This window comes from Onychomys torridus, chromosome 18 (assembly GCF_903995425.1).
Source record: "Onychomys torridus chromosome 18, mOncTor1.1, whole genome shotgun sequence".
NCBI classification, from domain to species: Eukaryota; Metazoa; Chordata; class Mammalia; order Rodentia; family Cricetidae; genus Onychomys; species Onychomys torridus.
In genome coordinates, this window is record NC_050460.1 from 38,095,457 (window position 1) to 38,110,908 (window position 15,452).

The following is a 15,452-nucleotide window of genomic DNA, read 5'->3' on the forward strand; positions in this document are numbered from 1 at the left end:
TGTCAATGGCAAATGCCCAAAGGAACTCTTTGGGGGCACAGGAAGAGTCTGTATCTTGTTGAAGGTGTCTGTTGTGAAAGGGTGGAGATTCACTGTTGTAGTTACTGTACTATTGCTGTGGCCAAACACCACGACCAAGGCAACTTATAGAAGAGTTTATTTAAGGTTTATAGTTTCAGAGAGTTAGAGTCCAAGACTGTGATGGTGAGGAGCAAAGCATTAGCGAGGGAGGGAGGGAGAAGGGGAGGGAGGGAGGGAGGGAAGGAAGGGGAGGGAGGGAGAGAAGGATAGGGAGAAAACAGGGGTGAGAGGGAGAAAGGGAGGGAGAGAGGGACAGGGAAGAGAGAGGGAGAAAGGGAGGGAGAAAGGGGAAGGGGAGGGAGAGAAGGAGAGAGTGGGGGAGGGGAGGAACAGGGGAGGGAGGGATAGACAGACAGACAGCAGTGCAGGAAAGAGCACTAACTGGACATTTCATGGGCTTTTAAAACCCCAAAGCCCACCTCCAATAACACACCTCTTAATCCATCCCAAACAGTTCCACCAACTAGGAACCAAGCATTCAAATATTAGTCTATGGAGGCCTCACTTGTCAAAATTCATTCACCTGACGGCATGTGTGCATTTCCCCAGGCACACCTGTAATCCTAGTACATATGGTGGGGAGGCAGGAAGACTTGGGAGTTCAAGGCCAACTTAACCTACATGGGAAGATTGCCTGAAAAAACAATATATTTGACCAAAGGTACGTGGATGTCATGGGAAACTAGCAAAACACCAGGACAAGCAGAATACTCACAGATTTTTCCCTGAAAAGGTAAGATGCAGCAATACATACAAAGCTTCAGGTTACCACTGCAAGCGGTTTTAGTTTATGTCCATGAATTTAACAAAACACACGGTGACTGCATATGAATATAAGAACAGAACACAATGGAAACTACATTGCCTGTGGAAGGTTCCAAACTGCTGAAACTGTCCTAGCATTTTCTGTGAAGCCCTTGACATGGCTGAGTAAGCTGATGATTCCCCCCACGGAATTTATGTTCACAAAGACAAGAACAGGACAGGAGCAATGACCATGTCTGAGAGGAGAGGAAACTAGAAATAACTGGCTTTCGTTCATAGGATAGAGAATTGTACAGCGCAACATGACTGGCAGCTATGTATGAGAGTGGATCCATTCATGAGGAGTCTCATGAGAGGACTTCAATCCATAGGTATAGTGATACTTTTATTTGTATTGAAATGTGATTTTATTTGTATGTCAATAAAGTTGCCTTGAGGTCAGAGCAAGCCAGAGCAGAAGCTGGGCGGTAGTGGTGCACGCCTTTAATCCCAGCACTCGGGAGGCAGAGCTAGGAGGATCTCTGTGTGTTCAAGGACACAGCCAGCATGGAGACATACGCCTTTAATCTCAATACCAACCATAGAAGACCTGGAGGTCTGTACAGACAGGCAGTGACGAGGAGGTCATGTGGCTGGGTTTACAACCAATGAGAAAACAGAACAGAAAGTCTTTAAATAGACAGGACGCACAGAAGTAGGTCTCTGGCGGAGAGGAAGAACAGCAGAAGCAGTGAAGGGTAAGGTTTTCCACTCTTGCTCTGACCTCGTGGTTTTTAACTCTGCAATCAGTTCTGTGTTTCTTATTTAACAAGCCAGTTACATCTACACATAGGTGATGAGCATGGGAATGGGCAGGTGGATGACAGATTTCTAAGACATCAAAAGTGCTCAGTTTCCTAAACTGAATGTTGCTGTCACTATTTGCTATATCCTTACAGATTAAAAGTATTTTTCTGTATGTTATTAAACACTAATTTTCAAAGCTTTTTATTAGTATATACTAATTATATATAATGGGTTTCATTATCACATTTTGTTTTTTTTCTAAATCTTCGTGTGTATCTGTGGGAATGTGTGTGTAACTCACACGTGCACGTTCATGTATGAGTGCAGGTATGTTCATGCCAAAACATGCATGTGGAGATGAGAGGACAACCTTAGATGTTGGTCTTTGCCTTGCACCTCGAAGGCACCTCTTAAGCTAGCTGACCTACAAACTCCCATGTTGTCATCGGTGTACTGGCATTACAGACATACACTACCATGCCTGGCTTTCTATGGATTCTGTAGCCTTGAACTCAGATCCTCCTGTTTGTGTGGTGGGTGCTTTGCCCCATCAAGCCATCTCCCCAGTCCCCATTATGACCTTTCCACACATGAATATACTGTGTTCTGATTGGCACAGTAGTGGCATGATGTCGTAGGGGTAACCATCCACTTCCTTACCAGGTTTACACATTCATTTTCAAGATATATATTTATCTGTAAGTTATTTACTTTCCAACACTAGTTTAATCTTGGGAATCTAAAAAGAATCTACTCAGTAAACTTACTAGAATTCATAGCTTGCATGGTTTTCATTTAAAATTTCATTTCATGGAAGCATATACTTATCATATATGTAAGCAATCTACTCACAATTTCTGAGTTCATCTCAATGCAATACTTAGTTTATATGAAATCCATATTTAAGGGCCATTTCTCAAGCATTACAGATATTTGAAATCTCCAGGGGGCATCTCATAAATTATTAACCATAAATGCCTCTTAAATTATTAGAAGGACAAGATGAGCATGTGTGGCACTGCCCTACACTGGGTGAGTGTCTGCCCCTTCGGAGGCAGCAGGTTTCACAAGGCCACCCACTTACCTCTTGGGCTGTTCGCCATAGTAACACAAGGGCGGTGGCTCAGGGAGTCAGGGCACCTGCCACTGAGCTGGATAACCTGAGTTCAATCCTGGACCCACGTTGTAGTGGAAGGAAAGAACCTATTGCTACAAGCTATTCTCCAACCTCCACAAGTGCATGTGTCCTCACACACGTAAGAAGTCAATATAAACACAAACAAAATAAAAATCTACAGCACAAGAACAAACAAATGCAATACAAGCATTTGTGAGGTCAGTCTCCTAGAAGCAGAAAGAAGTTTGCAGATACACCATAGTATTTTAATTTATGTACATATAAGACTAGACCAACTCCTGCTCTGGACAGAAAAAAATATGTTGAAAGAGTACTGTGACAAAGTGGCTTTTATAAGACAGATGCTTTAGCAGACAACACTACCAGCTATAGCACAGAACACAGACATTGAGAAGAAGTAGTCTACCTTTAAGACAGGCCCGGTGTCCTGAGCATCTGGTAAAACAAACAAACAACCCAGACGCTCAATATTTAATATTCCAGAGTTACCTAACACTTTTAAATGAAATAAATTCTGTAGAGCCCGTGGGAAGCTACATGTGCACCAGAATACCATCACCAGTACAGGGCGTAAGTATTACAGCCTTATAACTGAAGGTGCCTCCTATCACAAGCTAGAGAGTAATTCATCTACATTTTTAAAAGACAGTCTACCTAAAATTAGCCTTGTTATTTTCTCCCCACGTCATGGTAAATTTTTGTTCTTTTCATTTTCAGTTCATGAAGTTAGACTAAAAGTGAACAGAAACCAAATGTTCATTCGGACATGTGGGCCACAGCTCGGTCGGGTGGAAAGGTGGACAGCAAAGTGGACCGTGCACCCAGAACACTAGGTCATTTTGGTCTTTAAAGTGCTTTATAAGGAAAAAGACAGAGCAAACAAAGCTTCTGGCGGAAGGTTTGGAAGAGATAAAGGCAAGGCTGCCCTTGGAGAGATGGAGATGAAGATGAGAGAGGGTAGGACCAGGGAGGAGAAGGGAGAGGGGAGAAAAGGGAGGAGGAGAGAGACAGAGGCGGGGATTCTGAGAGAATGAGACTCCTTTTCTAGAAGGAAAGGGGCTGGTCTAATGGGCATGTCCACAGGAGAAGGCTCGCTCTAAATCTCTGGGGCTTCTTTGCTGGGTTTATGATCTGTACTGAATTACTTTGGGAGGTGATTTCTCTCCATGAGAGAGTCCTAACTTATACCTGGAGGTTAAAGGGTTTTCAAAGTGAGCAGTTTGAAGCCTGGCCAGCTGGAACACTCCTCAGGTCTCAGCTACTTGGAGGCTGGATCAGGATGACTACTTGAGACCACAGTTCAAGACAAGCCTACGCAGGCAGCACACTATGATCCTGTCTCCCTAATTCCACCACCCCCTCAAAAAAAGAGGAAAACTGGGACTTTTGCTCATTTGAACTATTTTACATGGATTGGCTTAAGTTGGACTAGGGCGATGGAAATGAACTTTTTTTTAATTAAAAAAAATTATCTGTGTAAGTACATGTGTGTGTGGGTGCATGCAGAGCCTATAAGAGAGCATCAGATCCCCTAATGCTGGAGTTACAGGCACTTATGTGTTGCTGATGCTGAGTCGTCTGGAAGAACAGCAAGTGCTCTTAACCACTGATGCATCTCTACAGCCTAGAGGCAGACCCCTATAGGGACAGAACTAGAGTCTGAGCTGAGAGCAGCAGCCAGGGGAGATGTTTAGGCTGGGAAAGAGCAGACACGCCAGAAAGACCAAGTCCTCAGTGCTCAACTGCCCCACATGAATGATGGCAGTAGGAACAGTATGTGACAGACACTGGCCACCTCCTTGTGATTGTAGGTGAGTTGGTGTCTCTACATCTAGATACAGGGGTTGGATTCCACTGTAGGTTTCCCCAACACTGTCATCTAGCTGCCCAAAGACAACAGGGTAGTTCAGTCCTTGATCAACCACAGTTGGTATTTGGAGAGCTGAGACTCCAATCCAGGCATCTTAACTCCAAAGCACAGGCCTCTAACTCAAACTTATCCTGTTGTCTCAGCCTCTTGAGTACTGGATTACAAATGTATACCACTATGCCTGGATTCTCTCTTTGAGTTTTGAGACAGGATCTTGTCAGATAGCCCAGGCTAGTCTCAAACACAGACTTCTATTGCTTTAGTCTCCTGAATGCTGGGCTGACCTGAAAGCACCAGCCAACCCAGCTTCCTCTCTTCCAACATCTCTGAGAAGAGAGGCAATGACAGAGAACTGAGATGTCCCGCGGCTTCATTAATGGTTCACGGCTACCCAGTTGGTCCCTGTTGGTTTCTAACCCCACATTCTCACAGCCCCACTGACTGAAGGAACACGCTGGCTTCATTTCCTCTGAGCTAGTCTTCCTGACGACAGCAGCAACTCTCAACAAGAGGCCTGGATCCTTCAAGGTGACTGGCCCAGTGTAACCGGTCCTGAAGTGATTCCTGCGATCAGCAGGGCTCTCACCTCCCTGCTGTGGGTCCCAAGGATGAATCCTAAGACCCCACCTACCTTGCTGAGACTCGAGTACATTCCCATCAAACCGGGATGTAAATTTACCTGACATAATTTGTTCTTACTAAAGAGCACCCCGGTTTAGTGACTCAATACTGAAGTTTGCTGGAAGCCAACAACAAATACATTAGCTTGTAACCAGGCAACACTTGGTCAAAATGAGTACAGGAAAGGAAGCAAAAACTAGCTAGGTACAGAAAAAAAGAGAGTCATAGAACAATGGCCTGGTCCAGTGATCCGAGAGAGACAGAGGAAGGGGGTGGAGGGGAGAAGATGGCTATGGTCCTTGTCTTGATATTACCCTGGCATGCACCTATATCTAACTACACCTCACTGTGCTAATACAAATGCTAGTAAAAATATGGATCTGAACCCATGGATGTGGGGTTCAATGGAACCCATATTAAAAGCATCTGGCACACATCATGTGTATCATACAAAGCTGTTATATGTGTCTGTACCAAACATGTTCATCTAGAGATGACTTAAAACATATGACAGCACATGTAGATGCTATATACAACTACTGCAGCATCTTATATCTATAATACTTAAGCCCCACAAAGTTGGTATCCAAGGAGAATTCTCGAACCCATAGATACTAAAGATGACTGTGTACAACATATTTGTACACCACATACAAGTACTATATATTCACATATAGTGTAGGCACTTACCATACTGATGATATGTACAAATGTATGACTAGTTTGTATCTAGACACGTATACATCATATACATCCTAAATGAGTTACATAAATGGTTACAACTGAAGAAGCGAGGGGTGAGGGGACATGGAAAGGAATGGGATGATAATTGGAGTCTCTCAGGCATTTATCACATAACACCATCCTCACCACAGATCTCCAACACCAACAAAGAATTATCATGTGCCTATGAGATGCCAAGCAGTTAACTTATTTACATACACTATTTTTGTTGGATTTTAGTTTATTCTACAACAGCTACTTGACTACGAAGAAGCATCTTGATCTTCAGGAAGACATCTAAGGGTGTTTGCAAGAAACATTCAACCTTATTTGGGGTAGCCCCAGACTGAGTTGTTTAGCAGTCATGTGTTTTTTAATACAGTAAAACAGGTTGGGTTTGCCACAGAGGGGATGAGTTGTAGGATCTGAGCCAGATTATTCTGCAGAACCCAAACACCTGGCTGCCACAGATGACGACTTCAATGTCTTTCTAATGAGGACTGGATCCTCACCAAAAGAGATGCTGAACCCATTGAGGGAAACTGACTCTTTTTCATAAAGGATCAAAATTTTAACATTAACATAAGAGGCTGTTAGTAACTGTAAAAAACAGAAATGCTAATTGCAAGTCAGGTCTAGAAAAATACCTGTATTGTTTTTATTTGTTTGTTTTCAAAACCTTTCATTTACATTTGTGCCAGGCCCCTACTTACTTTTTGTTATTGCTGTTGTTGTTTTTGTTTGTTTTTTTTAAACAAGGACTTCCGTCACCCGGGCTCCCCTCTAACTTGCTATGTAGCTAAAGAAGACCTTCAACTCTGGACCCTTTTGCTTCCCCTCCCAAGTGGAGGAACTGCAGCCTTATTCCACTGCACCTGGCTTTATGTGGCGTTAGAGATGGAATCCAAGGCTTCCTTCATGCCAGCTAGCAGTCCACCCACTGAGATCCATTACCAGGGCCCAGTGTTGCTTTCTAAACAGCAAGCTCTAGGCTTTGTCAGCTTTGCAACTAGAAGACGCTGAGGGAAGCACAGGGCAGTAACATCCCTGTCTCTAGAGAGCTGAGGCCAAGGCTGAAGCAGTCCTGCAGGCCTGCGGGAGTAAACAGCTCTGTCCCCAACTCTAAGGTCAAAGGACTGCCACTCAAATATGAGTGGAGGAAGAAGGGCAGGGGAAAGTAAGGCCGAGGGTCTTACCAAGTCTCACCAATGAGCTGCAAATGCACACCTTGGCATGTACAGTGAACTGAAATCCAGAATCCACAGCCTAACTCCACAGTGAAGCCTCCACGGGATCCACAATTGTTCAGAGCAGAGAACCATGGGTTTTCAGAGTGCAAGCATGGCCTTATGCTCTCATTTTTACTGGTGAACAATCACTGACTATAGCTCTGTTAAGTGTCAGGACTTGTGATAGATGCCTCCCATGAAAACTTTATGAGAATCCACACACCTTTTGTGAAATTAGCCCTACTTGGTGAATGGAGGAGATAAGACAAGGCCTCGTGTAGCCTAGGCTGGCCTCCAACGTGATACCTAGTCATGGATGGCTGATGGTCTTGAACTCCCGGTCTTTCTAGCTCTATCTCCTGAATGCAGGTACCACCACACCCAGCTATTAGGCCCATTTTGATGAGGAAAATGGCATCCAAAGGTCACTGTTAGGAAGTGACAGGAGCGGGATTTAAACCCACAGCCTCACCCTCATCATGCCTTGGAATGCAATGAACCAGGGCCTGGGGAAAAGCCTGTGGGCAGGATTCTGGTCAAGCACTGCCTTTTATTTTACACCCAAGTGGTAGTTGCTTGGCTGGCAGAAATGAAAGGAAAAAGAAAAGGAAGCAGCTGTCCAAATGTCCCTTCCTTTCTGACCCTGGAGCTGTGAGTCCTCAGCTTTGCTGACCAAGAAAGAATCGTGACCACCAGCATGAGAGCGCAGCACACACCACACCAGCCAGTCTCTGCTCCATATTCTCCAGTCAGCAGCAGGCAGGCAGGCCAGCTCCAGGGCAGCAGGGTCCTTCTCACACCTCTTCTCCTGTCTTCCTTTGCCACCACATTAACACCCATGTTGCCTGCCTGCCCTCCTGACCCAGCATGCCCTGCCCAAAGCACACGGGTGACCAATCATACCTGCTCCAGACTACAGCGTGAACTCCACTTCAGCACCCAGTTGCAGCCACAGAGCAGCGGCCTCCAAGATTCAACCAACAACCCTTTGACAGAAGCAAGACCAGGAGGCAACTGGACAGCCTCAAGAAGCACGGGAAGTCAGGCAGAAGGCGATGGAAACGTGCCATTGGGGTGCAACTCCCTGACCTGGTGCACCCGAGGTAGACTGGAACCAGGGATCAAACACGGGCCTCGTCTTTCCTTTTCAACACTCCCCTGCCTAGTCTCCCAGTCTCTCAATTCAGACCTGAGACTAACCCCAATTTCAACCCCTAATCCACAGACCTCGGGAAACTTCAATTACAGCACGCACCCCAACCGTTCCACCTGAAGGGTGGAGGCGCACCGGCACAGTCCTTCCTGGTCCTGATCTCTCTCTCTCTTCCCCCAGAAACGCCAAGTTCAAGGGCTAGGTCTGTAGGATTTGCCTTTGCCTTCCACTGACACACCCCCACATCACAGTGTACACAGTGACCCCGCGCGGGTGAGCACCCCAGGTTCCCCCAGCCTGCACGCCGGCCCCCAGCAGGCACACCTGGCCCAGTCATGCTGGCACCCGCCCGCTCCCGCCCCGCTGCACCTGCGCGGCCGCTCGCCAAGGGCCGGTCGCGTCCCCGCGGCTCCCTCAGGCCGCCCCTCGCTTCTCACCAGCGCCGCGCAGCCGTCCCGCGCCGCCCGCGGCCTGGGGCCCCGCCGCCCGCTCCGGCCGCGGCTCCTGGGCTGCCGGCCCCGCCGCCGCCGCCGCCGCTTCCCGTCACGTGGGCCGCCGCCCGGCGCCGGCGGAGGGCGGGCGCTCGCCGGTGCCCAGGCCGCCGTGCGCCGCCGCTGGGGGGCTCCGCGTCAGGGCTCGGCGGTCCGGACCAAGGGCGAGCGCGCGCGCGGGCGGCGAGTGCGCAGGCGGCGCCGACCCCGACCGACCGCCGCCCCCGGGAGGGCAGAGGCTCCGCCGGCCGCCTGGGCAGCCCGGAGGAAGCGCCGCCTCGTCTTCTCCGCTTGCCGCTCCATGGCCGGCTACTACACGGCAGCGCTGGTCGGGTGGAGGCTCGGAGAAACGCCTCCTGGACAGACGCGTGGACGGACTGACAGCCCGGGCCCGACCTGCGAGTGGGGATGGCTCCTGGACCGCAGTGTGCCAGCTGGGGGCACGGCCTGACCGTTCCCAGGCCCACGGCTAGTCCGGCCAGATGGAGCCCAAGTCCCGGAGGGGAGGAGCGTATTTGCAAGCAATTCCTTCCTTGCTGGGAGTCCCGGGGCGATTCCACCCACTTCTTTTAGGGCAGTCCATCAGTGGCCACTCCTTTGTGTCAAGCCATGATGAAGAATCCTAGGATCCTTCTTCCGTATAGAATCAAAACCCAGTTTCCTGATGAAGGGTTAGGAAGCCCCTCCAGAGTCATCAGTGCTATGGGCAACGAATAAACCGACCAACCAGCCAGGTTTCTCCAACTGTTTCCCCTGACTTGACAACCCACTATGGAGGTGGCTTAGGGTCCCCCTCCCCCACGGCCCTGTCCCCAGAGTTTGTAGGAAAGATGCCACCCCAAGCCCCCAGAGTGGCAACATACCAGTCTGTAGCCTTGTTTCAGAGGAGGAAGGCGCGTGCGTAGGGAGGAGGGCCTAGAAAGACCAGCTTCTGAGGGGACCTCTACTGACTGATTATAGACCCTGAGTTCAGCGCTGTCCAGCAGTTCATACCTTGTTGTTCCCTTATGAGGTACAAACGTCAATTTCCCCATTTTACTGAGGCAAGGAGGTAAATGGCTTGTCCTGAATCTCATGCTAGTAAGGATCTGAGCAAGAACTCAGAATCCAATAACAGGGTGTGTTTGTAACCAAAGAAATTAATAAGTTCCACTGATTCATTTGTGGAGCAACTTTCGCATTCCCTCTGGATGATTCGGGAGTGAAGATGCATACTATCAAAACAGAGGTAAATCAGAAACAATTATTTTCTTTACGAGAAGGCTCACCACAGGATTTTTTTTTTTAATGGGAAGCTCTATCGTTGGAATATCTGTTCTTGGGACATACTGATTCATGGACATCACAAATCTGTCGACGGCTCCCTTTAGGGAATGCCTGGACTATGAAACATGCTTAGATATCTTCATAAGCTAATTAAATTCTTCGCTGTTTCTGTTGGGTCCATTTAAAAACAAATATAGTGTCCTGGTTTTCAAATAAATTTTATAAATTTACTTGTATATGTATGAATGTTTTGCTTGCATGTATGTATGTGAGTACAGGAGCACACAGAGGCTGGAAGAAGGCATCAGATCTGGTACTGGAGTTACAGATGGCTGTGAGCCAGGTGGATGCTAGGAACCAAACTCAGGTCCTATGTAAGAACAGCAAGCACTTTTAACTGCTGAGTCATCGCTATCCCCTCAAATGAAAGCCCTGGGCCCATATCAAACACTATAATGATATTTTACAAAATGGTAAAAGATGTGTTCTGACAGAAGACTAAAGAAAATGACACATTTCATAAATACAACTGCATGCTTCAACAGTTGAAACACGTCCAAAACTGAGTATCCTCTGTCTTGTGCTGTGTACCCCAATACTACCAAGCTCTCTGTTCTGTCTTCTTGCATATAGAAAGCACTCAGCCAGTTTCAAAAATGGGTGATTTAATGCTCAACATTAATGCACTAAAGTATCTTTAAAAGACACTTACTAGTGATGTTGGGGTAAAACTGGGAACCTGTTCATGTTGAAGATGTTCTTTACCACACAACAATGTTACTAACTACAGAGGGTTTTAATGCTAATATTCTCTTATCCTAACATGTATATATTCTTAAGAATCTAGCTAACATGGTTGATGATTAGCTAACATCTAACAGTTTGGACATCACTTTTAAAGACTAGTTTAAGCAAAGTTATATTTATGATTTTAAAAGTAAACGTAGTGTTTTAAGAGCTTTTATTGTATAATATTAGCTCATTTAATGATATATACACATATTCATTACTTGTAGTTAGCTCTAGCAAAATAAATTTTCAGTTATTACTCAATCAACTACTTCCTGGGCAGCTCCTTCATGCCAAGTGCTATGCCAGGGGCTAACTCAGACTCTGTCTCAGGGAGCTTCCTGTTTTGAAAACCACTAAATTAGGGAATGTACGTGCAAGAAAAACCTACCTAACCAAATCATAAGGTAAAAAATAACATGCTTCAGAGGCTCGGTGACCATGGAGCTCAGGTAGGAAGTGCCTAAGAATCATTCAGCAGGAACTTAATAGTTCTGGTTGTGTAAGGCACTGTGCTGGGAGCTGAAGACCAAGAGAAACAAAAATAAGTGACCTGTGAGAAAAGTGCCTTGATCCTAATGTATCTAGGTCCCCAAATTCCTGCAGAAATATATTCCCCAGTATAGCAATATTAAGAGGTAAAGCCTTTAGGCTTAAGCCCATGGGTGGGATTATCAAAGAAGTGGAACTCTTTACCTCTCTGCCATGTGCCACATGAGGACATGGTGAGATGTCACGATCTCTGTGGAAAGTATGCTCACTAAATGCCAAATTCTCCAGCACCTTGGATCTCCCAGATTCCGGTACTGTGAGAAACATGTCTCTGGTGTTTGGAAGCCATCTAGTACTCATCAATGTGTCTGTACACACTAAGACACCGGGGTTATAGGAAAACCAGTCATTTCAGTATCCTTACCATGTTCCGGGGAATGAGAAACAGTAACAATGCCAAACAAGGCATTCCAGTAAGGCTGACCACTCTCCCCATATTTATTCAATATAGTTCTTGAAGTTCTTGCTAGAGCAATAAAGCAACAAAAGGAGATCAAAGGGATACAAATTGGAAAAGAGGAAGTTAAACTTTCACTATTTGCAGATGATATGATAGTATACATAAGTAACCCCAAAAATTCTACCAGGAAACTCCTACAGCTGATAAACTCCTTCAGTAAAGTGGCAGGATACAAGATCAACTCAAAAAAAAATCAGTAGCCCTCCTATACACAAATGATAAAAGGGATGAGAAGGAAGTCAGAGAAACATCACCCTTTACAATAGCCACAAGTAATATAAAATATCTTGGGGATAACACTAACTAAACAAGTGAAGGACCTGCATGATAAGAACTTTAAGTCTCTGAAGAAAGAAAATCAGAAAATGGAAAGATCTCCCATGCTCATGGATAGGCAGGATTAACATAGTAAAAATGGCAATCTTACCAAAAGCAATCTACAGATTCAATGCAACCCCCATCAAAATCCCAACACAATTCTTCACAGACTTGGAAAAAACAATACTCAACTTCATATGGAAAAACAAAAACCCCAGGATAGCTAAAAGAATCCTGTGCAATAAAGCAACCTCTGGAGGCATCACAATCCCTGACCTCAAGCTCTACTATAGAGCTATAGTAATAAAAACAGCTTGGTACTGGCATAAAAACCGTCATACGGACCAATGGAATCGAATTGAAGACCCTGACATTAATCCACACACATATGAACACCTGATTTTTGACAAAGAAGCCAAAACTATACAATGGAGTAAATATTAATAGCTAAAAACGCAAATCCAGAATGTGAAGTACTGTATTAACTGTTATTTCATCTTGAAGCTCCTTGCCTTAAGCTTAGATACATTTTTGAGAAATAACACTTTTTTTTTGTAGCTAGGAAGACAAGTCAGTAGTTAAAAAAACACTAGCCATTCTTACAGAGGACCCAAGTCCCATTCCCAGAATTCACATGGCAGCTTACAACCATCTGTGACTCCAGTGTCAAGAAATCCAATGCCCTATTCTGGCCTCCATGGGCACCAGGTACATATAAAGTGTGCAAACATAAATGCAGGCAAAAAAAAAAAACCATAGAGTAAATAAATACATACATATTTATAGCATAATATCTTAAGTATTACTTTATCTACAAACAGAATCAATAACCAAAGTTCTTATAGAATATTTTTCTCCTGAGTTATTCATCCTACAAATATTTTTATTTATTACTTTTGCTTTCAGACAAAGTTTCACTGTGTAACCCAGACTTGCCTCAAGCTCAGCCTCCCAAGTGCTAAGATTAAAGGTATGTGTCATCATCCTGGCCACAAAAACCTATTGAGAACCAACTAAATACAACATGATGCATACTAGTAACCCTGGTGAGGGAGTGAATGGAAATATAGTGAACTTGCCTTAGTCACTATTTACTAGGGTGACATGAGACCCATTGTTAGTTGGTTCCCCTTGGCTTCATCTCTGTTCTTTAGAGTTGCCAAATCAGAATGTTAGCGAATAAACCTTATTTCTGTCCCTTCATATTATAGTGACAATATTCTCACTGGCATGGTAGATTTTCCTCTGGTCTGGATCTAGATTGGAAACACACATGTCAAGAGGAGATGCCAGAGGCATGAGGTCCTCACAGCCCGAGGTAGTCTTTTTCCACTCTGGTTTTTGGTCTTCCCATTCCTGGCTCCTGGCTTGGGGCTTGGTTTTGGTAGCTTTGTCCTGTCGTGTGGTTGAAATCTTGACGCAGCCCCTCTGCCTGGACATATTTGAAGTATGATTACAAAATGTTTTGTTTTGTTTTGTTTTTTTAAAGATTTATTTATTTACTTATATATACAGTGTTCTGCCAGTGTGTATGCTTGAATGCCAGAAGAGAGCACCAGATCTCATTACAGATGGTTGTGGGCCACCATGTGGTTGCTGGGAATTGAACTCAGGACCTCTGGAAGAGCAGTCAGTGCTCTTAACCGCTGAGCCATCTCTCCAGCCCTACAAAATGTTTTAAAAATTCCCATCCTGGGGCTTTCTCACTAGCCTAAGAAATAAACTCCGATGACACACAGTTGAGAAAGTGTAGACTCCCTAGAGCGCCACTCTATAGAGGTTCTGCCTAGGCAGAAGTAGGTGGGTATTGTCAACAAGAACCTCCTTCCCTTGGAGGTAGAAAGGATGCATATGAAACTCATTACAGTTTGTTCTCTCGTTCTTTGTCTCTCTCTCTCTCTCTCTCTCTCTCTCTCTCACACACACACACACACACACACACACACACACACACACACACTACAATTTATCCTACCCTAAGGTTTCTGCATTCGATGTACCTAGAATAGTTCTAGTGGATTTATTTTAAACCAGGAAGTACTTTGGGTACCAGGAGAGGTTAAAAAAAAAAAAAAAAAAAAAAAGCCAGCTCTTACCTGTCACAATTTTTTTGTAGATGAAAAGTCTGAAGCTTCAGCTTGGGTGATGGGTCCAGAGAGCCACAGGATAAGGAGTAGAGCAAAGGCTTGGGACTGCATTTCTAAACTATTAAACTTGCTGCTCCATACACTGCCTTCTTGTTACATCTCTCCCATGGTGTCAATCAACAGGCTTCAAACATCCAGGTGGAAAAAACTGGAAAGGCATTTGACATACTTTAGATGTAGTCCTTACAACACTATGAGACGATTATAATTTTATCTCAGAGATAAAAAAGATTATAATTTTATCTCAGAGATAAAAAAAACTGTAAGGGAAAGGAAGTACTTGTCCTCCGTGACAGTGGGAATGGGGTTATAACCCATGGCTGGCCCACTCCTAAACCGGCCCCCCTTCTCCTTCTTTGCATTCTATGACCAGTAACTTTCTACTATCACTCAGAGAGAGCTTTACAAGTACATATCCCTCATGTATTATCCCCATGTAGGTCATTCTTGAGCTGTTTCCTGAAGAAGGAACTGAGGCTAAGAGACCACCTCACCCAGTGACTGCAGTAATGAAAACTGGGTTTGGTTTCAAGTACAGGTTCTCTGCAGAACAGCTACTTTAGCCACTAATGACCTCCCAGTGAAGGAAATGGAGAAAATGACGCCACCCACACTGGTTTCATTATTATATGGCAATATAAAAGTTAATTTGAATATAGAATCGCATAGCTAAGGCACTTAATTCCAATTCAGAACATTCAGCCCAGCTTTAAGACTGCTCATTTCAGGATAGCTCACTAGGTCTCTTTTAGATCGGCTTCCCAAAGACAAAAATAAAAGCACTGAGTTGGATATTTTTTAGGCAACAACTTTTAATTTTCCTCCAGCTCTGAAATTGTTTCTACCCCCAAAGTATCACATAGACAACTAGAAAAATTTGGAAGATGTCTCTCAGCTTTATCTCATTCCTATTTTTCCCCCAGCACCTTTATTTTTGACAACCTCCTAGTTGTTCAGATTTTCACAGACAGTGCAACGGTTTCCAATAAAATGATATATTATAGAACATACAAAATATGTGCTCAAAACACGTATGAAGTGCAACTTTTAAACGTGCAAAACT

At 44.8% G+C, this 15,452-nt stretch overlaps 1 protein-coding gene across 3 annotated transcripts in view; it reads right to left on the minus strand.

The window, feature by feature from the left end:
- Positions 1-15,452, minus strand: part of Tgfbrap1 (transforming growth factor beta receptor associated protein 1) — a 54,290-nt gene that overhangs the window by 37,586 nt on the left and 1,252 nt on the right. The window contains exon 2 of one of the 3 annotated variants that reach the window (XM_036167223.1): positions 14,339-14,537. The gene's annotated coding sequence lies outside the window, so the exon portion shown is untranslated. The other 2 variants (XM_036167225.1, XM_036167226.1) reach the window with 2 other exon arrangements.